At 45.4% G+C, this 26,797-nt stretch overlaps 1 pseudogene; it reads right to left on the bottom strand.

Annotated features, from left to right (window-relative positions):
- Nucleotides 1-12,466: 12,466 nt before the first annotated feature.
- Nucleotides 12,467-26,583, bottom strand: LOC120700850 (annotated as a pseudogene).
- Nucleotides 26,584-26,797: the final 214 nt, after the last annotated feature.

The raw sequence follows: 26,797 nt of genomic DNA, 5'->3' as shown, positions 1-26,797 counted from the left end.
AGAAATCATCTGTGCAGACATAAGATTTCTTTCCTAATGTACCCTTTCCAGTTAGTCTTCCCTCATATCGCGATTCAGGGACTCCAATCGGTTTATGGTCATCAATAAAGTCAACACAAAAGTCAATGACCTCCTCAATTCCATAGGCACTGGCGATGCTTCCTTCTAGACGAGCTCTATTACGAACACATTTCTTGAGTACCCCCATGAACCTTTCGAATGGGAACATGTTGTGTAGAAATACTGGTCTCAGGATATCAATCTCTTTGACAAGGTGCACTAGAAGATGTGTCATGATGTTGAAGAAAGATGGTGGAAATATCAGCTCAAAGCCAACAAGACATTGCACCACATCGTTTTGCAGCTTTATCAAATTCTCCAGGTCAATTATCTTCTGAGAAATTGCGTTGAGGAAGGCACATATCTTCACGATGGTTAACCGGACATTATCAGGCAGAATCCCCCGCAGCACAACCGGAAGAAGTTCGGTCATAAGCACATGGCAGTCATGGGACTTGAGATTTGTAAATTTCTTCTCTGCCAAATTTAAGATTACTTTTATATTAGATGAGTATCCAGATGGAACCTTTATACTGCTAAAGCAGTCAAACATGGTTTCTTTCTCTTCCTTGCTAAGAGTATAGCTGGCAGGACTTAAATATTGTCGTCCATTATCTCGATGTTGTGGATGTAAGGCATCTCGTTCTTCCATACGTTGCAATTCTTGACGTGCTTCTACTGTATCTTTTGTCTTTTCGTACACTCCCAAGAATGCTATCAGGTTGACGCAAAAATTCTTCGTGAGATGCATCACATCAATTGCATGACGAACATCTAAGACTTCCCAATATAGTAGCTCCCAAAATATAGATTTCTTCTTCCACATGGGCGCCATTCCGTTTTCGTTCGGAACAGGTTGGCTACCAGACCCCTTTCCAAAAATAACTTCTAGATCTTTTACCATGTTGAAGACGTCTTTACCACTACGGTGCATCGGTTTTGTTCGGTGGTCTGCTTGGTCTTTGAAATGCTTGCCCTTCTTTCGTACCGCATGCCTGATGGGAAGAAACCGACGATGACCCATGTATACAACTTTCTTACAGTGAGTTAACCATATATTACCGGTATCATCTAAACAGTGTGTGCATGCTTTGTATCCCTTGTTCGAATGTCCTGACAAGTTACTAAGAGCAGGCCAGTCACTGATCGTTACGAACAGCAATGCTTGTAGGTTGAAGTTTTTCTGTTTGTATTCATCCCATATCCGTACACCTTCATCGCCCCAGAGCAATAAGAGTTCTTCGACCAATGGTCTTAGGTACACATCAATGTCATTTCCGGGCTGCTTTGGACCCTGGATAAGCACTGGCATCATGATGAACTTTCGTTTCATGCAGAGCCATGGTGGAAGATTGTACAGACAAAGAGTCACAGGCCAAGTGCTATGACCACTGCTCATCTCACCAAAAGGATTCATGCCATCCGTACTCAAACCGAACCTTATGTTTCTCGCATCCAAATCAAATTCAGGGTACGTTCTATCTATTTTTCTCCACTGCGACCCATCAGCGGGGTGTCTCAACATCGAGTCTTTCTTGCGTTCCTCTTTGTGCCATTGCATCAACTTAGCATTATCTTTATTTCTAAACAGACGCTTCAAATGTGGTATTATAGGAGAATACCACATGACCTTCGCAGGAACTCTCTTCCGGGGAGGCTCCCCCTCGACATCTCCAGGATCATTTTTTTCTAATCTTGTAACGCAATGCACTGCATACGGGACATGCATCCAAATTCTCGTACTCGGCTCGGTAGAGGATGCAGTCGTTGGGGGCATGCATGTATCTTTTGCATTTCCAGTCCTAAAGGGCAAACAAGTTTTTTGGCTTCATACGTTGTGGCAGGCAATTCGTTGTCCTTAGGAAGTATTTTTTTAACAAGTTTGAGTAATTCACCAAATCCCTTGTCGGATACACCATTTGTCGCCTTCCATTGCAGCAACTCCAAGGTGGTGCCAAGTTTCTTCAATCCATTTTGACAATCTGGGTACAACAACTTATGGTGGTCCTCTAATAACTTCTGGAACTTCAACCTCTCCGTTTCACTCTCACAGTCTGCCTGCACATTGTGCAATGCCTACCCCAGATCGTCGCTGGGATTATTTTCTGCTACATCTACTTCGGGCTCTTCCATGGGAATATCGTCCTCGAATGCACCGATTCCAGCATTCCCGGGAAAGTGGTCGTCAAAATCTTCTTCTTCATTGTCTTCCATGGCAACCCCCTGTTCTCCGTGCTTCGTCCAGCAAACATACTTCTCCATGAAACCATTTGCGAAAATGTGGCTATGTAGGATTCTTGAAGATGAGTAATCCTTGTTATTGTTGCAATGAACACACGGGCAGCACATAAAACCATTCTGCTTGTTTGCCTCAGCCACATACAAAAAATAATGCAGGCCATCAATGAATTCTTTCGAATGTCAGTCAGCATTGTACATCCATTGCCGGTCTATCTGCATTTTAAATAAATCGATTTGAATTCTTTACACGTATCGAATAAATAAAATATATCAAATCTAAATTAAACTAAATGTAACATAACATGAATAATTAAAAGATATGCAATATCCATCATACATCTTGATTAATTAAAAGGAGTACTTAATCCATTACAGAACTTAACAAAGGAGTATTATACATGAAACTTAAAAATTCGGTCAACAACACATAGGTTTTCAACCATCCTTGCGTTAGAACGCAGAATGTTCTAACGGATTTCTTGCTGGCGCAGAAGAAGATGGCGGAGCTGAAACCTCCGAGTTTGGTGGTGACGAACCGTAACGCCACAATAAATCCTCAAGATCAAACGGAGGTTCCTCGCCCCTTGCCATGCATTCTCTATATTCTTTTTCCAAATAACGGAGCGCTGCCCTATGAAAAGCACTAGGTTTTTTGGACCGACGACCTACTCGAGTTGTGCCCTTCTCTCCAGAAGGACAACGATCACCCCCACCGGCGCCACTCCCTCCAGCTGCTGAAGCCATATTTTACTGAAAAATACCTTTATTTTCCACAAAATAATAAATTCTTATCATTACAATGCAAAAATTATTTACTATTACAGTTACAATGATCAGATTAATAACTCTTGCAAATAACAATGAAATCATATAAAAAAGACGAAATGTATCATTAATCCTCAAGAAATCTCTAATTAATTGAAAGAAATCTCTATAACTTCTAATTACTTTGACATCCTTCAATTCCAGGAGTACACTCTTTTCAATATCCAGAAAAGGCCCCCCTTTTGTCTCCAACCGGGACAAAAGGCCCCTGTCCCCCCCCCCCCCCCCCCCGCTGGCCCGGCTAGCCGTTGGACCCGGGACAAAAGTCACCTATTGTCCCGGGCTCAAAAGCTGCCGGGACAAATGACCTGGAACAAAGACCTGTTTTGTAGTAGTGTTTTGTTCTGCCAAATGGACGTGTTAGAGTATTGTTACCAACGCGTCTTGTTGATTGTGCGAGCCAGCACGCTCATCCAATAATTAACAGGGACAGTCTAGCAAACCGGCTAGTAGTACCATTAAATTTTGCCATGCCAATGAATAAGCTGACGAAGACTTAACACCGTTATCCTCGATCTTCACATCACTATAGGTTGAAAACCCCCCTTCGCTGCCAATTTTTGAACCGACTCAACCATACCGGCAGTGATTGGTGGTACGCATTGGTTTTCACAAATACTAAAAAGGGGTTGAAAAAATAGGCAATTTTTTAATCACAAGTCACACGAGTTTTCACGAGAAAAACGCGTGCTTCATGGCCACCGGCGCTCTAACCCCTGACCTCTTTCTTCGCGTATTTGTCTCCTAATGGATTCACTTGTAAGATGGTTGTGTCCAGTTGGGATTTTTGTCCTAGCCATTTTATGTTCATCTGATTTAAAAATATGCGTTTGGTATTCTAAACGAATTCAAATAAAAAAAATTATCAACTACAAAGTTTTCTACTTTTTAAAATCTACACCTTTGGTTTTTTGTCATTTCTCCATCCAAGGTACTCTCTCTGTCCCTGAAAGAATCAATTTCTAGTCCAAAAATTTATCGCAAAAAGAATCAATTTCTAAAGGTGAACGGTCGGACCCACATTAATCTCTCTCATAGTCTGGGTCGCATTTAGCACAACCTATCTCTCATGCGCTGCTATTGGATACTCCCTCCTGGTCCCAAAGAAGTGTCGTTTTGGACATCGATATAGTCTTCAAAAAGCAACTTAGACCCTTACTTTTTATTACAAAATATTTTTTAAATATAGTCAAAATATATTTTTATAAAATATTTTTTCGAGATGAATCTACTCATACCATTTTCAAATCTCACAACTCAACACATAAAAAAATATTTCTAGTCAAAGATTAAAATGTTTGACTTAGGACAAACTCAAAACGACACTTATTTGGGACCTGGAGGGAGTACTCCTAATGACACTACTTAATTATGCTTCTTGGTAACTAGGGAACTATTATGGTTCCGTAGTTTAATGAGGGACAGCATAGTCTTTCATCTTCATTGCTAATATATCCTAAAGTTACTAAGAATTCATTCTTTCAGGGATGGAGGAAGTAGATTGAAAAATTTGAATTTCAAATGTGAGAAAATTTGGCCATAATATCAACTTGGATAACTTTCAAAGTTGATATGCTCCATGCATAAGTGGGTGTGGAGTGGTAGTTAAGTATTTCAAATGCAGAAGCGTCCAAAACAAAAGTTATACATCTTAAAAGTTATGCAACTTTGTATCAGTCTCCATTTTAGCCTAAAACTGACAATGATGTCCTAGTATCAGTGCCGTTTCTTGGCTAAAACTGGCAGTGACATGAACCGACAATGAAGACTATATTATTACTATTGGTTGGTCCTATCATTGTCTGTTTTAGCTAAAAAACGATAGTGATGGCACTGATTGTCAGATCTGTAGTGCACATTCCTGCATCACTGCTTGTAGTGGTTGATGTATCAATAAAATGGAACGACTTAGATGAGTCCACACACTACTACACAAAAGATTAACCGAGACAGGCAAAAGAGATTAACCTAGGCATTTTGGCCAATCACCTCGGATCAAAGGTCACAGTTAATTTCCGAAGCGGTTTGATGCCTGCCTCAGTTGATAAGCTCGGTGAGCCCACCCATGGGCCCACCAAGCCCATCTGCACCGCTGCTTCTTTTACTGGCCAGAGCAGCACCGAACGAGGAGAGGCGCCTCCGCAACTCACTGCATCCGGTCTACCCGCCGCTGGATATAGCCTCCCCGCCACCGGATCAAGCCTTGGATGCACCTGCGCCACCCGTCACATGCCGCCGCTAGTGTGGACTGCGCTGCCCGCCGCGCTCCTAGGGCCGTGTCCCCTGCGCCAGAGAGAGGGGAGGGAGAGCCTGCAGGAGAGAGAGAGAGAGAGAGAGAGGCGCTGCTCGGGCGGTGTCGTGGGGAGGAGTGCGCCGCGCGGTGTTAGCACGAGGAAGAGGGAGGAGTGCAGTTGAGGGAGGGAGGGAGGGAGAGAGAGAGAGTAGGACTGAGTGAAACCCTAGATTCTATAAATATACTTGGAGCCATCTATCAGGTCGAGTTGGGCTCTTCTAAATCACGGTGGGCTTGGCCTTTTTAATTGAGGCAAGTTTCTTATAAGTAACCGCATCCGTAAATCGATTTTACGAGCCTCGGTTTATTAAAATGTCCGCCTCGATTAATATCTGGTTAATGCCAGGTTAATATCTAGTTAATGCCAGGCATTAACTGAGGAGGTTCAAATTGCTGCCTGCCTTCGATGCCCATTCCAAAACGCATCGCTAAAGATTTTTTGTAGTAGTAGCAGTGAGCCCGAAACTGAGATGCTTCAGAATTTTTTACTGCGCCAATTTTAATATGTGTATTGTTTACCCATGAGGCCAAATGTCTAGTTTACCGATGAAGATGCCAACTAACACAAACAAATTAATCTCAAGAGAGGACCCAACACAGTTAACAGAAACAAAGCGTTAAGATGCCCGGCCAACTTGAGACCGCACACACCCCGACAAGCTGTCCACATGACGAATACTGTACTTTATTGTTTGGTGCTGTTTCATTTCTTCTTGCTTATTGCTAATCTCACAGACTTCCTTGATTTACGCTGCGCTGCCTTTTACTATAACGGCTAGTCATGGGCCAAGAAGAAGATACAGTACTAAGAGCATGGTTAATAAGCCAACCGGCCGCCGGCTAAATGAGACTGCCATGTCACAAAAAGACAACTCTGCAGCTAGCTCGTATAGTGAGTTGGCTGTTAGATTGGCTAAGAGAAGAGTTGTATAAATATACAAGTACTCAATGCAAGCATGTGGATACCATCAACTGTGGTCTATATCTTTGCGGCCATTCATGAAACAACAAAATATAGAAACCACAGAGTAACACAATCCAACCATTATGACATAACGAAGCTGATCAAATTTAAGCAACAGGGTTATTACAACATCTAGATAACAGGTTATGTTGAAGCACATCACACATAACCTGATGTCACATCCATGAGTCCATGACACCAACAATTAAGCATTAGAAGTCTTACTAGAAAACTGTCACAACTTGAAATTTTTAAATTTCAGGATGTGATTAAAATTAAAAATAAAACAATCATTTTTGTATAATTTTAAAATTCTCCCAACATTTATTTTTCGTTACAGGGAATTTTGTATATAAAAATATTGATTGTCTTTTAAATTAAATAAGGTTGTTTTTGTGTTGCATTCATGCTTCAATGCATTGTTTTATTGCTTGTTGTTCGGTTCAAATTTGAATTCCCTGAATTTGAGTTTGAATTGAATTCTTTGAATTAGTTTCAAAAATGCAAAGTCTTTTCTTTTTCCTCCACTTGATTCCAGCCCAGCAGGCCCAACTCCATCTCTTTTCTTTCTCCGCGGCCCAGGAAACCCCCGCCGGCCCATTTCCCGCCTCCCAGCCCAATCCGGCCCGGCGCCTCCTTTCTTTTTTTCCTCCACCACCGACAGGTGGGCCCCACCTGTTGGGGTCATCCCCTTCCCCGTGCGCAGCCAGGACTCTGGTTGAGTCCAAGCCCGACCCGACCCCGCGCCGCCGCAGCCTCGGCGTGGCCCGCACGCCAAGGAGCCCTACTCCGGCCTATAAAGGCGCTGCTCCGCGGCCCCTGGAACCCCAAACCCGCAGCCACTGCCGTCGCTTGCGAAACCATAGCCGCAGCCGCCGCCATTGTTGGGAGCTCGGAGCTCTCCGCGACGCCGCCGTTCCTCTGCTCCCTCGTCGTGCTTGAGCCGCCCTGGAGCTTCGCGTGGTGGTGAGGATCCTCGCCAACCCCTTCGCCCTCTCTCCCTCGCTCTGTTCCACCAGCGTTTGCTCGCCGGAGTTTCCACTCCGCCGTGCGCCGTGGCGCACCACCTTCCCGGCCCTGCACACGCTCGCCGAGGTCTCCATCAGCCTCCTCATCACGCGAGCGACCTCCCCGGCGTTTCCCCTGCCCCGAACCGTGCCCGAAGCACTGTTTTCGGTGATCTCCGGCGACCCCGCGCGCCGCGCCCGCCATGCTGCCAGCGACCCCGCGCCGCTCGCCCCGCCCCGCGCCACTACCGAGCCAGTGCCGAGCCACCAGCTGCTCCCCTATGCCTGGAGCCGTGCAACCAAGCCGAGCCGTCGCCCTCCAGCTGAGCCTAGCCGCCGTCCGCCGTTGGATCGAGATCCAACGGATCCGATCCACCAGAACCAAGCCAGATCTGAGTCGTCCTTGGCCTTTTTGCAAAAGAGACCCTAAGTTTTCTCAGAATCAACCCGCGGTCCAGCGTAGTTCAAAAGTAATTAGGTTTAAGTCCTTTTATTTCTGTTTTAGCCCCTGAGTTTTTTTTTCAAAAATGGAACCCGCCGTCCAGGACCCTTCCTTTCACAGTCTAGCCCCGGGATCTAACCTTTAATTATGTTTTAGTCTCCAGTTTCTTCAGATCTAGCCCCTGAAAGCTCTGTTTCTTCATAAATAAGCCCCTAGAATCCTGTTTTAGCCATAACTTCTTCGTTTTAGCTCCGTTTTCATCGATTCTTGCGCTACCGTGATCCTTGTAACGTGTGCAATAGCTTTATAACCTTTTTATCCTCTGTGAGCACACTTTGTTGTGTCTTACAAATCTTTTATGTTAGTCCTTAACCTTTTGGTTAATCGCGACTAGATCCATGAAGCACCGTTTAGTCTATAGAATCGCCGTTTTAGTTCCGTTTTCTGCTTTTCTTGCGCTCTCGTAACCTAACCATAGCAGTGAGCCCTATCCGTTAGTACGCTCTCTTAAAGCTTTTTTTTGTTTGGTGTATTGTTCTTAGATGTATCTTGTTGTTTGTTTTGTATGTTTTGTATGTTTGCTCAATGATTACTTCGAGTAGAAGGATCGTTGTTCGAAGATTGAAGAATCAAGTTTTCCAAGTGAGCAAAAGTTGAAGAGCAGTAAAAGTAGCTTTTCATTGGAGAAAGGCAAGTGACCCTAACCATACTTCTATCTATGCTTACTTACAAGAGTATTATGATTTAATTGGAACATGGAGAACCACCCAAGAAAACTGTACAACCACAATACTACATGGCTCTGGTCTTGGCTAAGTAATTAGATGAACTATATGTTGTGTTGGGGTTGTTTTGCTTGGTGGTTATGAGTTTGTGTGGTGGAGCGGGTGAAGGAAGCTGTGTCTTCTGAGGGACTGCAATGGCAGGGACCAACACATACATATAGGGATTCTTAGTAAAGCACTCGTAGCGTCCCTTTGCAATCACACCTCGAAAGTGTGGTATTGTGCCTGATCAGCACATATGCGTTGTTGGGTTCAAAGTTCTTCGGAACTTTTACGCGAATTGTGGTGAAAGTGTACAACCTCTGTAGAGTGTAAAACTGATATATCAGCCGTGCTCACGGTCAAGAGCGGCTTGGACCCTCACATGATTAATAAACTTAAAGATGTATTTAAATCATTTTTTGGTTATTTCTTGTGGTCTTGCTGAGTACCAACCATAAGTGTACTCAACCTTGCTTACTGCTGCTCAGAAGAGAAAGTTGCTATGAAGTTTATTGAAGATGTTGATGAGTTCTAGGCGTACGCAACCCCCAGTCGATTGCCTGTGAAGTTTGAAGCCTTCGTTTTCAGGATAAGCTGTATAACTCTGATAGTCTTTTAATTGTTTTATTTTCTCTTTTACGTGATACTGTTACTGATTATTCACTTATAATGTCTCTACATGTATGAAATTTGATCCTGGCATACGTATAGTTATGCATTCGGTTTTCTTCTTAAAACCGGGTGTGTCAAAAACATATCTTCTTAAAACCGGGTGTGTCAAAAACATAGCCAAAAGCATGGCAAAATAAATTCTGCAGCATGGAAGTCGTTAATTATTGATCTAAACGACGAGAAAACAGAAGTCTCCAAGGATTTGGCGCAAGCAGATGGGGATTTGGCACGCGGTGAAGGATGGATGGTGCGCGGTGAGGCGGGTGCGGCGTAGGGGATCGGGATGGGGAACAAAACGCCGGTTCTTTTCGCCTGCGTCGACTGGAAGCGGGCGTTTTTGTCTCATAAAGGGCATCTCAGCCGGGCGGTGGCAGAAGAGCCCGCTACTGCCTCTTTCCTATTTTCTCTTCCCTCCGGCTCAGATTTTTTTGACGTGTGCAACCTTGCAGCCTGCCTAGTAGTAGTAGGACTTGCTACTATACTTGCTCTAATATGGCTAGTTACTGAACTATTGGATTCCTGAAAACAAAGTAAAGGGGACACCCTGCATGCCATACTTCCCTCCATACGCCCACCACTGCCGCCCTGCGCGGCCGTTGCCCCTTGCATACTTATTTATTGCTAGACTGCACCGCTTAATTAACTTCACTAGCCTATCCACTATGCCAGAAAAGCTTATCAGTGACGCCTCGATCAGTGACTCTGAAACAAAACGTGTCACTATAAAAATATTAGTGACGTGGGTGAACGAGAGCATCACTGACTAGCTGTTGCCCATGCTCTAGGAACAAGATGCGTCAGTAATGGCAACATATCAGTGACCCTTACAGACAAAACGCGTCACTGATAAAATTACCTATGACGCGTATTGACTAGGCGCATCATATATATATATGGCCGTATTGGTGACGCTGGTGAACAAGACGTCTCACTGATAAGGAGAATGACATTTTTGTCTGGATGTGTCACTGATACAAGGACATATCAATGACTCTTCTCAACAAAACACGTCGCTGATAATAAATGCGACACGTGTTGTCTAGATGCGTCACTGATATGTAGATATATTAGGGCAATCCCAATGGGTTTCTAGGGTAGTTTTCATAGCATTAAATTTCTTGCCACATAGGCAAAAATCTGATGTGGCATCCAAATTAATGAGGAGAGAGAATAAAACTATTTCTTCTTGGAGAAACTGTTTCAACTCTCGCACCGAGGCACATGAAACCACTAGTTTCAGCATTAGAGGGGTTTGCTGGTTTCTTCCGCCCGTGTTGGGATTTGGAGTGAAAGAGAGAGAAGGATGGAGACAAGGAAACTTGCATTCGAGATCTAGTTTCTATACGTGGTTTCTAGTCTCTAGATGACATGGCAGAGTATGGAAACCACTAGGTGATTTTTGCATTGGGATTGCCCTTAGTGACTCTTCCTGATGGAGCCGCGTCACTGCCAGGTGCCGGCCCAAACATGTAGGCCCTTTCAGCCCAAACACGGCCCAAATAGCCGGTTCAAGTATAAATATAGACCCATGTTTAAAATCACGGGCTAAGACGTTTAGCGGAAGCTTTTCCAAAAAAAGCTAAGAGAGCTATAGCGGAGCTATCCATTTAGCGGTCTGCAAAAAAAAATGCATGGCCAATAACATCAGCAATGCAACCAATTTCAACAAACTTTTCATAGCCATACGTCCATAATACATACAAAATTAGAAGCATCATTGGTCTAACACTCTAAAATAGACTCAACACATCTCTTGACTGCCTAACTGTGCCCGTGCTGCTTTGTCTATGGTCCACCCTAGTTATATTGATTCTTTATTTCTTTTGGCTACATCTTTAGCGGAAGTAGCGGACATTTATTATCACTAAATCCTGTAAAAACCCCTTTAGCGGACATAGCGGACAAATGTTATATAGCGTAGTGGTAGATCTCTTAAAAAGCTAATAGCGTTCTATAGCGGGCTATTAGCGGGCTATTTTGTACATGGATATAGACACTAGGGTTTTGCGTTTTCACTTTTTCCCCACTCATGAAACCCAGCGCCCGGCGGTGGGTGTTATGGGTAGCCCGGGCGAGGTCGATGCCAGTGTTGATCTGTTCTGGTGCTAGGACTGCACCAACGGCGTCACGAACCCGTTCGCTTGCGGTGAGTATGTATGTGCTTATTGTTAAATGAAATGAAAACAAAGATGAAGAAATGAATGAACTGATTGTGATTCCATTGATCTCTGAAATATATATATAGGGGATCGACGACGAGGGGATGCGTCCGTACACCAAAAGGTGTCCCTACGCCAAAGGGACGTGTCTGTACGCCGGAAGGACACATCTGTACGCGAAGGGACGCATCTGTACGTCGTCGACGGTTACTAGCCAACGGACACACCCGTTGGATTACAAGGGTAACTGTTAGGCAGTTATAGTTCTAATCTATGGATGAGATTATCTAACCTTTTGATTTCTAACACTTATTGATAACGTAAGAATAATGGAATGGTTGATGTATTGATCAATAGAAGTCAGAATACATATAGGCACTGTTGGGGAGCCTGAGGGTCGGCAGGCCCACAGGCCGGTTTACATTCCAACACGCCCCCGCAGTCGGAACTGGGAGCACAGCGAACATTCAGACTGGACCTAAACTCCATAAAGATAGATGTCGGCAGACCTTTGGTGAAGTTGTCGGTATATTGGGAGGAAGTGGGAACGTGCAAGACACGGACATCACCGAGGGTGACTCGTTCTCTGACGAAGTGTAAGTCAATTTCGACATGCTTGGTACGCTGGTGCTGGATTGGGTTGGTGGAGAGGTAGATAGCTCTGATATTGTCACAATAGACCACTGGCGCGGCGAAGTGGACAGTGAAGCTCTTGCAGAAGATGACGCAACCAGCAAGCTTCAGCTACTCCATTCGCAACAGCTCAATATTCAGCCTCGGTACTGGATCGGGACACTGTAGGCTGACGCTTGGATGACCAGGAGATGAGGTTGTCCCCGAGAAACACCGCATAACCTGATGTGGATATGCAAGTGTCTGGACAGCCTGCCCAATCAGCATCCATGTGGACAGTGAGATCAGCCGGTGAGGTCCGGTGCAGATGAAGACCGAGGTCCAGAGTGCCCTGGAGATACCGTAGGATGCACTTCATAGCACCGAGATGAGGTTCCCTTGGGTCGTGCATGTAAAGGCAGACCTATTGAACATCATATGCAATATCTGGGCGAGTGAAGGTGAGGTACTGAAGGGCTCCAGCTATACTGCGATAATGGGTGAGTATCCAAAATATCCAGCATATATTGTCGCTGAGAAAGGAACAAATGGTCATCATGGCGCTCAATAGGGGCACCCAAGAAATGATGAAGTGGCCCCATGTCTGTCATAGAGAATTCCCTGCAAAGAGCTGAAATGATGTGCTGGAGGAAACTTGTAGACGAAGCCGTGAGAACAATGTCGTCAACATATAGGAGTAAGAAAGCCATATCAGTGCCTCGGCGAAGAATAAACAGTGAGGTGTCACACTTAGCTTCAACAAAACCCATAGTGGTGATGTGAGAAGCGAAGCGGTTGTGCCAGGCGCGGGGGGCCTGCTTCAATCCATAGAGAGACTTGTTCAAGCGGTAGACAAAGTCAGGTCTGGTAGAATCAACAAATCTGGTTGGCTGAACACAATATACTGTCTCCGTCAAGGTCCCATTGAGAAATGCATTCTTCACATCAAGTTGATGAATAGGCCATGAGCGAGACAATGCCAAAGTGAGTACAACCCGAATAGTAGCAGGTTTGACAACAGGGCTGAAAGTCTCATCATAATCAATTCCTGGACGCTGTGTAAAACCGCGAAGAACTCAACAAGCTTTGTAGCGGTCAAGAGGGCCATCAGATAGGAACTTCTGACGAAAAACCCATTTCCCTGTAACAACATTAACACCGGGCGGTCGAGGGACCAAGGTCCAGGTGTTATTAGCTTGCAATGCATCAAACTCAGCTTACATGGCCGCACGCCAGGCCGGATTGGATAGAGCAGTGCGGACGGATGTCAGTACTGGAGAGAGGACCACCGTGTTGAGGTTGAGACGGTCCACGGGCTGACGGTCCACGAGTGCACATGCTGTGCGCATTTATCACCGGGACGATGGCTTGGATCGTCGTGGAGGTAGTCCGACCAGTAGTGCGCCCGGCGCCACTGGCAACAGCCTGGGATGACGAGTCCACAGGGGCAGCGGCACCAGGGAGCAATGTCAACGGTGGACCAGGTGGCGGCCCAGCTGGGGAGGCAGCCGATGATGGATCAGCTGATGGCATAGCTGGCCTAGCCAATGGCCTAGCTGGGGGCCTAGGGGCAGCTGATGATGCACCAGCTGATCCAAGGGCGGTAGGAAGTCGAATACCTGCATGCACAGCACTTGGCCCAACGGGCAAAGAGGAACAATCATCATCACTCAAAAACTCAAGTGTGGTGGGATCCAGAGGGGAGGTGGACATCTCTGTAAAGGGAAACAGGGTCTCATCGAACACAACATGTCGTGAGACGATGATCTGATTAGAATGGAGATCGAGACACCTATATCCTTTGTGATCGGAAGAGTAGCCAAGAAAGACACACAGGGAGGAGCGAGGTGATAGTTTATCTGGAGCTGTGGATGATAGGTTGGGGTAGCAAGCACAGCCAAAAACTCGAAGATGAGTATAGGAAGGCTGGGTGCCATAAAGGGCAAAGAACGGAGTGACGCCGTCTAGTGTTTTGGTGGGGTGACGATTGAGAAGGTTCGTGGCAGTGTGAAAGGAGTTAGCCCAATAGACCAGGGGAAGACTGGCCTGAAATAGAAGGGAGCGCACGATGTTATTAACTGTGTGAAGAGCGCGCTCGGCGCAACCATTTTGATGCGAGATGTACGGGCAGGACATGCGGAGGACTACACCATTGGTAAGGAAGAACGTGCGGGCCGAGGAGTTATCAAACTCGCGGCCGTTGTCGCACTGAACTGCCTTAATAGGGGAGCCGAACTATGTGCGCACATACGAGAAAAAATTAGAGCGGATGCCAAAAGTGTCGGACTTAAGGCGAAGAGGAAAAGTCCAGGTGTAGTGAGTGCAATCATCAAGAATGATGAGGTAATATTTATAGCCTGACACACTAACAACCGGAGATGTCCAAAGATCACGATGTATTAAATCAAAAGGATGAAGCGCTCGAGAGTTTTACATGCTGAAAGGAAGACGCACATGGCGACCTAATTGGCATGCATGACAAATATGATCATTGTGGCGCTTACTACAAGAAATAGCATTGGAACTAATGAGTTTGGACAGAGCCTCATGACCGATATGACCAAGCCGGCTGTGACAGAACCGCCAAGTTAAACGGCTTAATTAAGCGTAATGGCCATCATTTGAACGCATCAGGCGCATTAGCTTAATTAAGTGTAACCTGACAGCCTGTTTCCAACCCATAGGCCGATCGAAACACACCAGAAGTCTCGCGCGACGGCGAGCACAGACGGTACCAGCATAATATAATTTCACAAAAATAGATAATAACATATATATTTACACAATCACTTTAAATTTAGAATTTACATAAATTAAATGACAGCAGCGGATGAGAATATGACCTGAGAGGAAGAAATTTGATTGAGAACCCATAAAACGAAATGATAACTATGAACACGTGAGGACGTCACATCGAGCCCACTGATGCGAATCCTGGTTAGCTTCTATACCTGAAACAGGGTAAACAACAAACCCTGAGTATACTAAGACTCAGCAAGACTTACCCGACCAGTGGGTATAACTTAGCCCACAAATCTAGACATGCAAGGCTTTTGGCTGTTGGTTACTTTTGCAGAAAAAGTTCTAGAAATGAGTCCTTATTTTCCCTCTTTTAGCTCCAAATTCTATATTTGTAAATCATTAACTATTATTTGCACCTGCTAAGCAATCATAACAACATGGAGTAATAATTTCTGGTAGACTCTACTAATCATCACTTAAAATCCATATAGCATCACTACGATGTGGTGCTGTGATCAAGGTGCTCATATCCGAGATGCGACGTACGGCGGATCGATCCGATTTAACCTTGCAAGGTGGACCTAACCAACACGGCACGTATTTGCCCCGTCGGACTATACATGCCAACCATTCCCCTCCCCGTCTCGAACTACAGGAACCAGCCCAACGACATATGGTCAGCCGAGCTCAACGTGAGACCACCAAAAGTAAACATCTGCATCCCAATTCTCCGTGACTACTCGACTCGCCCCAGGAGTTGGGTGCGGGTTCCTGTACTTTCGAAGCAAGGCAGTACTCGGCTTACCGGTTTCGACTACCTCCTACTCCCGGCATGCAGTTAGTACAATTCAAACTCGATCACAGGGCCAGGCAACGAACGGTCCTTAACCGACACAGGCGGGCTAGCCTTTCCCCGCCCGGTCTCCATTTTCTTTTCCTTATCCAATCTATTCCAATATTCCATATACTCAAAATAACGAGAAATCCTATATCTCGCGAGTGACCCGAAATCACTCGTCTTCTACCGAGTTGTATTAAGCATAGCATTTCTATCGTCCTCTACATACTAATATAACTCGAGGAGACCTAGGGATCATGCAACTAGGGTTTCAAATAATTCCTGAACCTAATGCACAAGTAATAGAAACATAATATAGGTGTCATAGTTTGAAATAAACGGATGTGCACCGGGGCTTGCCTGGGATTAACACTAAGTCAGTGTTAGTTAGATGACACTTGCTTGGCGAGTATTCCGGTCCAAGCATGTACTCCTGGTTCTTTGCCTCTTCTGGATATGTCCACCAAACATCGTCTTCGTGTTCTGTTCCAATATCACGTTCTTCACGTGGTTCATCTATCGTACCTAAATGAGGTGCAATAATGCATATGTATGAATGCACAGTTCTGAGTTGCTCAACAATATAGATGCTATTATTTTTCCTTCACGATAAAGTTGTAGTCTAACAAGTAACAAACAATCATATCACATGGGCAATCGTTTATAGAGTAGTTAACTACATTTCTAACTACCCATGGCATCATGATCAATGGCGCAAAAGAAGTTTACTAACTTCATAAACAAGTGGGGTGATTTCCTATAACAATAAGTCACGGTTTGCTAATAAATAAATAACTCAAAGCACAAAAAGAAATAAATTTAGAAAAAATTACCCTAAACATAAAATAAACAGATTAATCTACCCTGTAAAACTCATGCCAAGACATGTAGCCAATTAATCACAACAATTCAATCATTCAGACAACACATAGAACAAGCTTGAATTATACAGGTCAAACTAGATCAAAACAGAAGCTCAAAATTTAACAGGAGGTTGACACAAAAATGAACTAGCGACTGTGAATTTTTCATGATTTTATCTATACTGAATTAATTATGAGAAAATAAACAAAACAGATAGTAGATTAGCAAGATTCATTTTTAGCTCCTGTTCTTGTCATGAACTGAGGCTCAAACTTCCTGGACAAGCTAAGCTACTCAAAAAGAACATGCAGAAATATTTTCATGATTTATTACGAACAGAAACTATTTACCATAATTAAAGTCTACTAAACAAGGATTAAATCAAATAAATAGCTACACCAAAGAACTAATCATGAAATTTTTATAGCAATACTAGTGTTATAAGAACAAACTACCATAAAAGTTTCATTGCAATACCTAGCTTCAAACAGTAGTTAAGAAAAAGATAAAATCAACCAATATTTATGCACTAGTAACACAAATCCAATTCTACAGCAAAAACTTGCAACTAACACCTACCATATTATGGTTCTACTGCATAGATCTCTTCAAGAGGATTCCAAAACAACAAGATTTTCTATTTTATGAATTTTCTACGAATTGATATTGAATTTCAAAGTTTACAGCTAGAAATTACAAAGAAGTCCTTAAAGCACTATTCATCTGAGTCATGGACTTCGCAGAAAACACCCTGGGATTCTTTCTATTGCTGTCTGGAGTCCCTGGTCGCGAAAAACAGGGGAGGGGTGAAAGGGAAACGGTGATTCCGGCCATGGGAGGGATTGCTGGCGGCGAGGGAGGGGTGGAGGAGCGAGAGGAGATCGGCGCGGACCTGTAGGTGGCCTTGGAGCGCGAGGAGGTGGTCTATGGCGGCGGCTCCACGGCGGGCGGCGGGCGGCGGCGGTGCTGTGCCGCTCCGGCGACGTTTCGGCGAGGCATGGAGGTGATGGCCGGGCCCGGGAGCTTCATTGGGACGAGAGCAAGCGGATTTAGGGGTTGGTGGAGGGCGGGACGAGCTCGGTCGACGGCTCGGCGTGGAGGGGCGACTGGTGGCCATGGCGAGCTCTGCTCGTGGCGAGATGGCGCGACGCGCGCGGCAACAGCGAGCGGAGGGCGAAGGCGTGCGCGTGGCGAACGAGAAGGCGAGCTCGAGAGAGTTCAGGAGCGGATGACGCGGCGCTCGGCGTGTGCACGGACGGCGCCGTGGCCAACTTGGCCACGGTGACCACGCACAAGGATGAGAGCGCAGAGAGAGCTACACGTGGGCTTGATATTTTTGACCAAATTTGAATCTTCAAATCGTGTTTAGCACTCCTAATTGAGGGGTGTTACAATCCTACCCCCTTAAAGAAATCTCGTCCCGAGATTTAAGTGGAGAAAAGTAATGGAGAACAATCGATAAACTCAGGGACAAAGATCGGCCGATGTGGGTGGTAGTCTCTAGATTAATCAACGTAGCTGGGTTTAACCGTATAAACATTACCAATTGATTTGTGAATTCCTTGCTCGACATGGTTCCGAAAACATAAGTTTCCTAGCAACTCTACTGTCATTGCCTAACTAGAGATTAACCGTGCTGTTGTGTGAACTAATCGATTGCTTTTCCACACTAAAAAGCTCCAGGACTTCAGCTTTTGCAGCAAGTGACTGTGGATAATATACGTGGATACAATCACCATCAATCGTTAATCAAAACACCATTACCGAGCATACGACGAGAATTCTCATGTAGCATAGATAGGTCATGCATGGATAAGCATTATGAGAATGAGGAATAGCAAGGAGGTGATCTAAAAACGGAGGCATGACATGAGAGAAACAGAGACTAACCATCACAGACTGCAGGAAATAAGACTCTTGCTTAAGTTTCACAAACAGCTTGCGTCCACCGACAAGATTACCGGATCAACAATCACCATGAGATTCAGTCTGGCTGGGCAGCAACAGGAGATTAAGACCGATAACCATTCAGGAACCTTAGAGAACTATAAACGAAACAAGCAGGATACATGGAACAAAACCGATATGCTATCCAGAGACTTGGCTGACAGAGCAACGACATGAGTTACAAGGAAAACATGCTGAGGCCATGATAGAAAAAGAGATTTATCATTGCACTAGATCATCTTTACGATAAGCGACAGAGAGGTTCAACAGTGAATGTCAGATATGATTTTGTCCAGCAGGTACATGAGCATACCACAGACATAAGCAATTATTGAGAAAACTTAGTTGGGATTAGCGAGTCAACAAAAGGTCTACATTATGCATAAATTCTGATTTTTGCAGCACAAACAACTATAACTAGCACTGCATATAAGAGTTTATAGCTCCAAACTTTGATCAGGGTCATTTATAGGACTGAAAAGGATACACACACATTTTGAAACCAGGATTTTCTATTAGGGAGGAAGGAGCTTCCACTTGCAAGTAGCTAGGGATGCATCAGAATGACAATGATGCTTTTAAGCAAACACCTGAACTTGATTCTTGCACGGCTCTTCAACTAGATTGGATAACTAAGTGATGTAAGGTTTTCCGATCAAGAAGAAAAGATCAAACAAAACAAAGAATGATGATGAGACAAGGTGATCAAGTTCTCATAGAGCTAAGATCACAACATGAGGAAAACAAATGTCGGCGAGATTCATCACAAGACTTATGGATAGTAAGAGATGATAGTGTGAGAGATTGATTTACGAGTGGTGTTTAGAACATCCCTGCTCAGAGTTTATTAGCTGAATGATTTGCATGATGCTAGTTGTAAAATATGTTCATTTATACCAATGCAATGCCAGTGTAGTGCCATGATGGATGTTCCATGCACAAACAAAATTGTGCATATGACATAATGCATTTGCCATGATGTCAACTCAATGATGCATACATCATGATGCATAATAATGATGCTCTTGAGTGATGCTCGCCATAAGATGCATGAGTATGATGCACGCATATATGAGTTGAGGATGCACATGATGCCATGCCAGTTAGTGGACAATACCCAGAAACTCAAACCTAAATAACCCATACGCACTGTTATTCGTCTAGGGCCTACCCCCTTAAAAGATCGAACCAGAGAAAAATGATTCCAAAGATTTCACAAAAAGAATTGGCGATGTAGTTTCGTCCACATGCACTCAAGCACCAGCGCGCACCTAGTAGCACAATCGCATGGTGGCCACACACGCGAGGCCCTAGGTTCCGTCGCGGCACTAGAGGTCATGGGAGAAATCTCCACCGCCTAAGAATCAATAATAGCACCCCGAAAAACATAATTGGAACAAAAGAGATTATAGAAGTCGGAAGAAACCAGAGAACGTACTCAAAAGCACGAACACACATAGTCAGCCGAACTACCACCAATGTTTCCCATGATCATGCAGTAACCTAGCACGACCCAACAATGCAAGACGATGTAATGCAACAAACGTGCGACCTCATTCCTGCAGGATGACTATAATATCTGTAATCAAGTCATTAATTTATTTATATTATTCGAGCAAGAACGTAAGTGGATCCATTTTAGGTATAGGAATCAAGGCGATCGATATAAACGAATATCAACACTATAAGAACAACAGAAAGTGTGTAGTCATCAAGAATAGCCAGGATGAATTATCTTTGAGCATTTGAATGAATGGCCCAGAAATGAGGATGCACGATCTCAAATTGATATTGACCAATTGTGGAAAAATAGAAATAGCTGAATAAATGGGAATGGGCATTAAGCCACAGATAGGATAATTTTAGCTCATGCGATGGTATGTTAAGAAAAATTGGCTAGGAGATTCTTCTTAGGATAATATCCTTATTTGGGCTTTCAAAGATAATGAGAATGTTAAGAAAGACCTGACCATTACTACTGAGTCGTAGCTATAAGCATAGAAGGCACTGGATCAAGGGGCCAAGTTTAGTCTGGAGGTCCATATGAACATTCCCCTAAGGTCGTTAAAATTTCTATAATATGTAAATCTATAATTTCTCACATCTTTCTCATAATCTAGTTGTTCAGGAAAAATTATTTGGATAGCTAGAAGTTGGACCGATAGTAGTGTAGCGCAAAATTTCAAACAGCGATGTATGCTCTTAGTGAACGAGTGAGTATTGGATGCACCAGAAAAACCAACCAAAATTCCACACATAATGATATGATGATGCAGGCTCGTCTAATTTCGTCCTCTCCAAAATTTGCCAACATAATTATATGGCAATATACGTGAATACTCGGTGGCATACATACGTACTCTCCCTATTATATATCTAGTCGTTTTGTACTCGACCTAACTCACGCAATCATTTGTTAGTGTACCTGCAGAAAATCACATGATATACATATATATATATATCCACGACTGGACCCTTCGTGCCAGCACACACGAACGGCCCCCATGTGTCATACGCCACATGGGTAACGCATATGCAGTTGCCCACATATTCACACATACATCACCATCTACTATAGAGATGGCGCCCATGCGTTTAACGCTGCATGGACAGCGCTGCATACGTTACCGAGGCAACGTATTCACTTCCCGTACAAATCGCCTTACGGGACACCCAAGGGTAAACGTGTCCCAAGGTACACGGTCATGTCCAATCGCATGACAGATTTACATCTCGTAACATTGCCTTACGAGATGGCCGTGATTGCAATCACACGGCGGGAAGTCCGCACTCCATATCAGGCGGCAGATAGCGACAGGCTCATTTGAATGGAGCCTTATCACCTCCTCGTATGCTCATCATACGGGACTCGCGCACGTATGAAACACGTGGGCTATTCTAAGGACTACCAAGAATGCTCACCTTGCTTACCTCAGCGTAGATGCGTCGATACAATATTAAATAAAGGTTGTGCAAGAAAGTAAGTTTTGACATAAATGTAATGTGCTGTAAATTAGTTGATATTATATAGAGCCACCTGATTTAACTTACACTATATAGGGCTTACGTACTAATCTTCCCTAATCCCTTAAGCGCAAAGAAATGTATCTTTCTAAAACTCATTTTTAAATTTTGAAAACACTAAAAATAATCATGCTAGTACCCTCCCTGGTGCATTTCAGCTCTGATACCAGCTGTGACAGAACCGCCAAGTTAAACGGCTTAATTAAGCGTAATGGCCATCATTTGAACGCATCAGGCGCATTAGCTTAATTAAGTGTAACCTGACAGCCTGTTTCCAACCCATAGGCCGATCGAAACACACCAGAAGTCTCGCGCGACGGCGAGCACAGACGGTACCAGCATAATATAATTTCACAAAAATAGATAATAACATATATATTTACACAATCACTTTAAATTTAGAATTTACATAAATTAAATGACAGCAGCGGATGAGAATATGACCTGAGAGGAAGAAATTTGATTGAGAACCCATAAAACGAAATGATAACTATGAACACGTGAGGACGTCACATCGAGCCCACTGATGCGAATCCTGGTTAGCTTCTATACCTGAAACAGGGTAAACAACAAACCCTGAGTATACTAAGACTCAGCAAGACTTACCCGACCAGTGGGTATAACTTAGCCCACAAATCTAGACATGCAAGGCTTTTGGCTGTTGGTTACTTTTGCAGAAAAAGTTCTAGAAATGAGTCCTTATTTTCCCTCTTTTAGCTCCAAATTCTATATTTGTAAATCATTAACTATTATTTGCACCTGCTAAGCAATCATAACAACATGGAGTAATAATTTCTGGTAGACTCTACTAATCATCACTTAAAATCCATATAGCATCACTACGATGTGGTGCTGTGATCAAGGTGCTCATATCCGAGATGCGACGTACGGCGGATCGATCCGATTTAACCTTGCAAGGTGGACCTAACCAACACGGCACGTATTTGCCCCGTCGGACTATACATGCCAACCATTCCCCTCCCCGTCTCGAACTACAGGAACCAGCCCAACGACATATGGTCAGCCGAGCTCAACGTGAGACCACCAAAAGTAAACATCTGCATCCCAATTCTCCGCGACTACTCGACTCGCCCCAGGAGTTGGGTGCGGGTTCCTGTACTTTCGAAGCAAGGCAGTACTCGGCTTACCGGTTTCGACTACCTCCTACTCCCGGCATGCAGTTAGTACAATTCAAACTCGATCACAGGGCCAGGCAACGAACGGTCCTTAACCGACACAGGCGGGCTAGCCTTTCCCCGCCCGGTCTCCATTTTCTTTTCCTTATCCAATCTATTCCAATATTCCATATACTCAAAATAACGAGAAATCCTATATCTCGCGAGTGACCCGAAATCACTCGTCTTCTACCGAGTTGTATTAAGCATAGCATTTCTATCGTCCTCTACATACTAATATAACTCGAGGAGACCTAGGGATCATGCAACTAGGGTTTCAAATAATTCCTGAACCTAATGCACAAGTAATAGAAACATAATATAGGTGTCATAGTTTGAAATAAACGGATGTGCACCGGGGCTTGCCTGGGATTAACACTAAGTCAGTGTTAGTTAGATGACACTTGCTTGGCGAGTATTCCGGTCCAAGCATGTACTCCTGGTTCTTTGCCTCTTCTGGATATGTCCACCAAACATCGTCTTCGTGTTCTGTTCCAATATCACGTTCTTCACGTGGTTCATCTATCGTACCTAAATGAGGTGCAATAATGCATATGTATGAATGCACAGTTCTGAGTTGCTCAACAATATAGATGCTATTATTTTTCCTTCACGATAAAGTTGTAGTCTAACAAGTAACAAACAATCATATCACATGGGCAATCGTTTATAGAGTAGTTAACTACATTTCTAACTACCCATGGCATCATGATCAATGGCGCAAAAGAAGTTTACTAACTTCATAAACAAGTGGGGTGATTTCCTATAACAATAAGTCACGGTTTGCTAATAAATAAATAACTCAAAGCACAAAAAGAAATAAATTTAGAAAAAATTACCCTAAACATAAAATAAACAGATTAATCTACCCTGTAAAACTCATGCCAAGACATGTAGCCAATTAATCACAACAATTCAATCATTCAGACAACACATAGAACAAGCTTGAATTATACAGGTCAAACTAGATCAAAACAGAAGCTCAAAATTTAACAGGAGGTTGACACAAAAATGAACTAGTGACTGTGAATTTTTAATGATTTTATCTATACTGAATTAATTATGAGAAAATAAACAAAACAGATAGTAGATTAGCAAGATTCATTTTTAGCTCCTGTTATTGTCATGAACTGAGGCTCAAACTTCCTGGACAAGCTAAGATACTCAAAAAGAACATGCAGAAATATTTTCATGATTTATTACGAACAGAAACTATTTACCATAATTAAAGTCTACTAAACAAGGATTAAATCAAATAAATAGCTACACCAAAGAACTAATCATGAAATTTTTATAGCAATACTAGTGTTATAAGAACAAACTACCATAAAAGTTTCATTGCAATACCTAGCTTCAAACAGTAGTTAAGAAAAAGATAAAATCAACCAATATTTATGCACTAGTAACACAAATCCAATTCTACAGCAAAAACTTGCAACTAACACCTACCATATTATGGTTCTACTGCATAGATCTCTTCAAGAGGATTCCAAAACAACAAGATTTTCTATTTTATGAATTTTCTACGAATTGATATTGAATTTCAAAGTTTACAGCTAGAAATTACAAAGAAGTCCTTAAAGCACTATTCATCTGAGTCATGGACTTCGCAGAAAACACCCTGGGATTCTTTCTATTGCTGTCTGGAGTCCCTGGTCGCGAAAAACAGGGGAGGGGTGAAAGGGAAACGGTGATTCCGGCCATGGGAGGGATTGCTGGCGGCGAGGGAGGGGTGGAGGAGCGAGAGGAGATCGGCGCGGACCTGTAGGTGGCCTTGGAGCGCGAGGAGGTGGTCTATGGCGGCGGCTCCACGGCGGGCGGCGGGCGGCGGCGGTGCTGTGCCGCTCCGGCGACGTTTCGGCGAGGCATGGAGGTGATGGCCGGGCCCGGGAGCTTCATTGGGACGAGAGCAAGCGGATTTAGGGGTTGGTGGAGGGCGGGACGAGCTCGGTCGACGGCTCGGCGTGGAGGGGCGACTGGTGGCCATGGCGAGCTCTGCTCGTGGCGAGATGGCGCGACGCGCGCGGCAACAGCGAGCGGAGGGCGAAGGCGTGCGCGTGGCGAACGAGAAGGCGAGCTCGAGAGAGTTCAGGAGCGGACGACGCGGCGCTCGGCGTGTGCACGGACGGCGCCGTGGCCAACTTGGCCACGGTGACCACGCACAAGGATGAGAGCGCAGAGAGAGCTACACGTGGGCTTGATATTTTTGACCAAATTTGAATCTTCAAATCGTGTTTAGCACTCCTAATTGAGGGGTGTTACACCGACGATGCCAGAGGGTGGTGGAGGATGTTGCAGCGGAAAGGGCAGGAGCAGGAGTGCTGGCTGGTGTGAAGAATGGGTAAAGGTCACCCGTGCTATTGCACCTGGCAATCACGCTACGTGTCTGTAGGTCCTTCACAGAAAGACCAAAGAGATCAAACTCGATGGAACAATTATTATCAGTGGTAAAACGACGAACAGATATCAAGTTCTTAATAATGCTAGGTGAGACTAGAACAATAGAAAGAAAAAGAGGGCGTTGTGGTGTAGGAAATGAGTGTGATCCAACAGAGGTAACAGAAAGTAGAGCTCCGTTGCCAACAATAATAGATGAAGGACCAGATGACATGGGAAGGTGAGAGGAAGATAGAATACCAGCAGTGTTGACCATGTGAGAGCCGGCACCGGAGTCAGCATACCACTCGGTTGATGATGGGGGTGTCAACGACATGGTGCTGAAGTTGTTGACAAGCGAAGACGCGTCCCAGGACCCCCCCTTTCATCGGTGTCCAAGAAGGTGACTGCGGCGCCGGTGGTGCGGCGTGGGGGGCGGGCGGAACGCCCCCATAGCCAAACCCTGGCGGAGCGCCGATGCCAGTGGGCAACGATGGTGGCGCGGAGTAGAAATATGGCGACGTCGCGTACGGGTACTGCTGGGCAGCGAAGGCGGTCGGTGGAGGTCGATGCAGTGCCCCTGGTGCACTACCGGGGCCGTACGGGTGCGGCCAGAATTGCACCGTGCCGGCCTAGGGGTTGGCGAATGGCGCAGGCGGACGAGGACCGCTGGAGTCGGGGCCGTGTCCGGAGTTGGTGCCGTGGGCGGCCGGCTGCTTGCCGCCGCAGCCGCGACGACGGCCGGAGTGCTGGGTAGACTGGCCGCCCTGCCTGGTGTTGTTGCCCGAACTGCCACTACCAGCAGGAGGGCGCGGGGCTGTGGTAGGAGCAGCAACGAAGACGGGTGATGCTGGCGGAGTGGCGTTGGCGTCGACGTCGTCGATGTCGATCTCCTCGAGGAGGAGCAGCGTGCGGGCCTCCTCAAAGGTGGGGAACGGGCGCTGCATCCTCATGTTGGAGACCATGTGCCGGAACTTGCTGCTGACTGCTGAGTCCGCGGAGGAGCGTGAGGACGAGGGTGCGGTCGCCGATGGGGTCGCCAAACTCGGTGAGAGCTGCGGCCATCGTCTCCAGGCGGCGGCAGAAGTCGGTGATCGACGACGACCCCTGTTTGACGGTGCGGAACTTGGCGGAGAGCAGCAGGGCGCGCGACTCCCGCTGGCCGAGAAACTCGTTCTCGAGGAAGGTCCAGGCGACACGCGCGTTAGGATTGCGCAGCATCAGCGACTGTTGGAGGTCGCCGTGGATGGTGCCGTAGATCCAGGTGAGGACGGTGTAGTTCATCTGCACCCACGCCGAGCGATCGGCGTTCACCACATCGGTGAGGACATGATCCGTTAGTGCATACTTGCCCAAGACGACGAGGAAGAGCGTGCGCCAGCGGCTGTAGTTGTTGGCGGTGCGATCCAACACCACAGGTACGAGTACCTTGATGTTGAGCACGCCGAGAGCTTGGGCGTGGACAGCGGCATGCTGGGCCTCGTAGGCGTCGAGGGCGGCAGCGCGACGGGGGGCCTCCTCGGCCTCACGCTCACGCTGCTCGCGTGGCTGGCGTTCGGCCTCAGTTTCAGCCATGGGACCGCGGCGAGATCAGGGCGACGACGGCACTGAGGCGCGATCGGCGTGATCAGCAGCGAGCGAGGGCTCCTCGGCGGCGGCGAGATCAGCCGCCGAGCGTGGGGCTCTGCGGCGGCGGCGAGATCGGCCGGCGATCATGGGGCTCGGCGGCGGCGCAATTCAGCGGAAGCAATCAAAGGTCGCAGAAGCGAGCCGTTTCACTGATACCATG

Source organism: Panicum virgatum, chromosome 3K, assembly GCF_016808335.1.
Source record: "Panicum virgatum strain AP13 chromosome 3K, P.virgatum_v5, whole genome shotgun sequence".
In the NCBI taxonomy this organism is placed as follows: domain Eukaryota; kingdom Viridiplantae; phylum Streptophyta; class Magnoliopsida; order Poales; family Poaceae; genus Panicum; species Panicum virgatum.
This window is presented reverse-complemented; position numbering and strand designations above follow the sequence as displayed.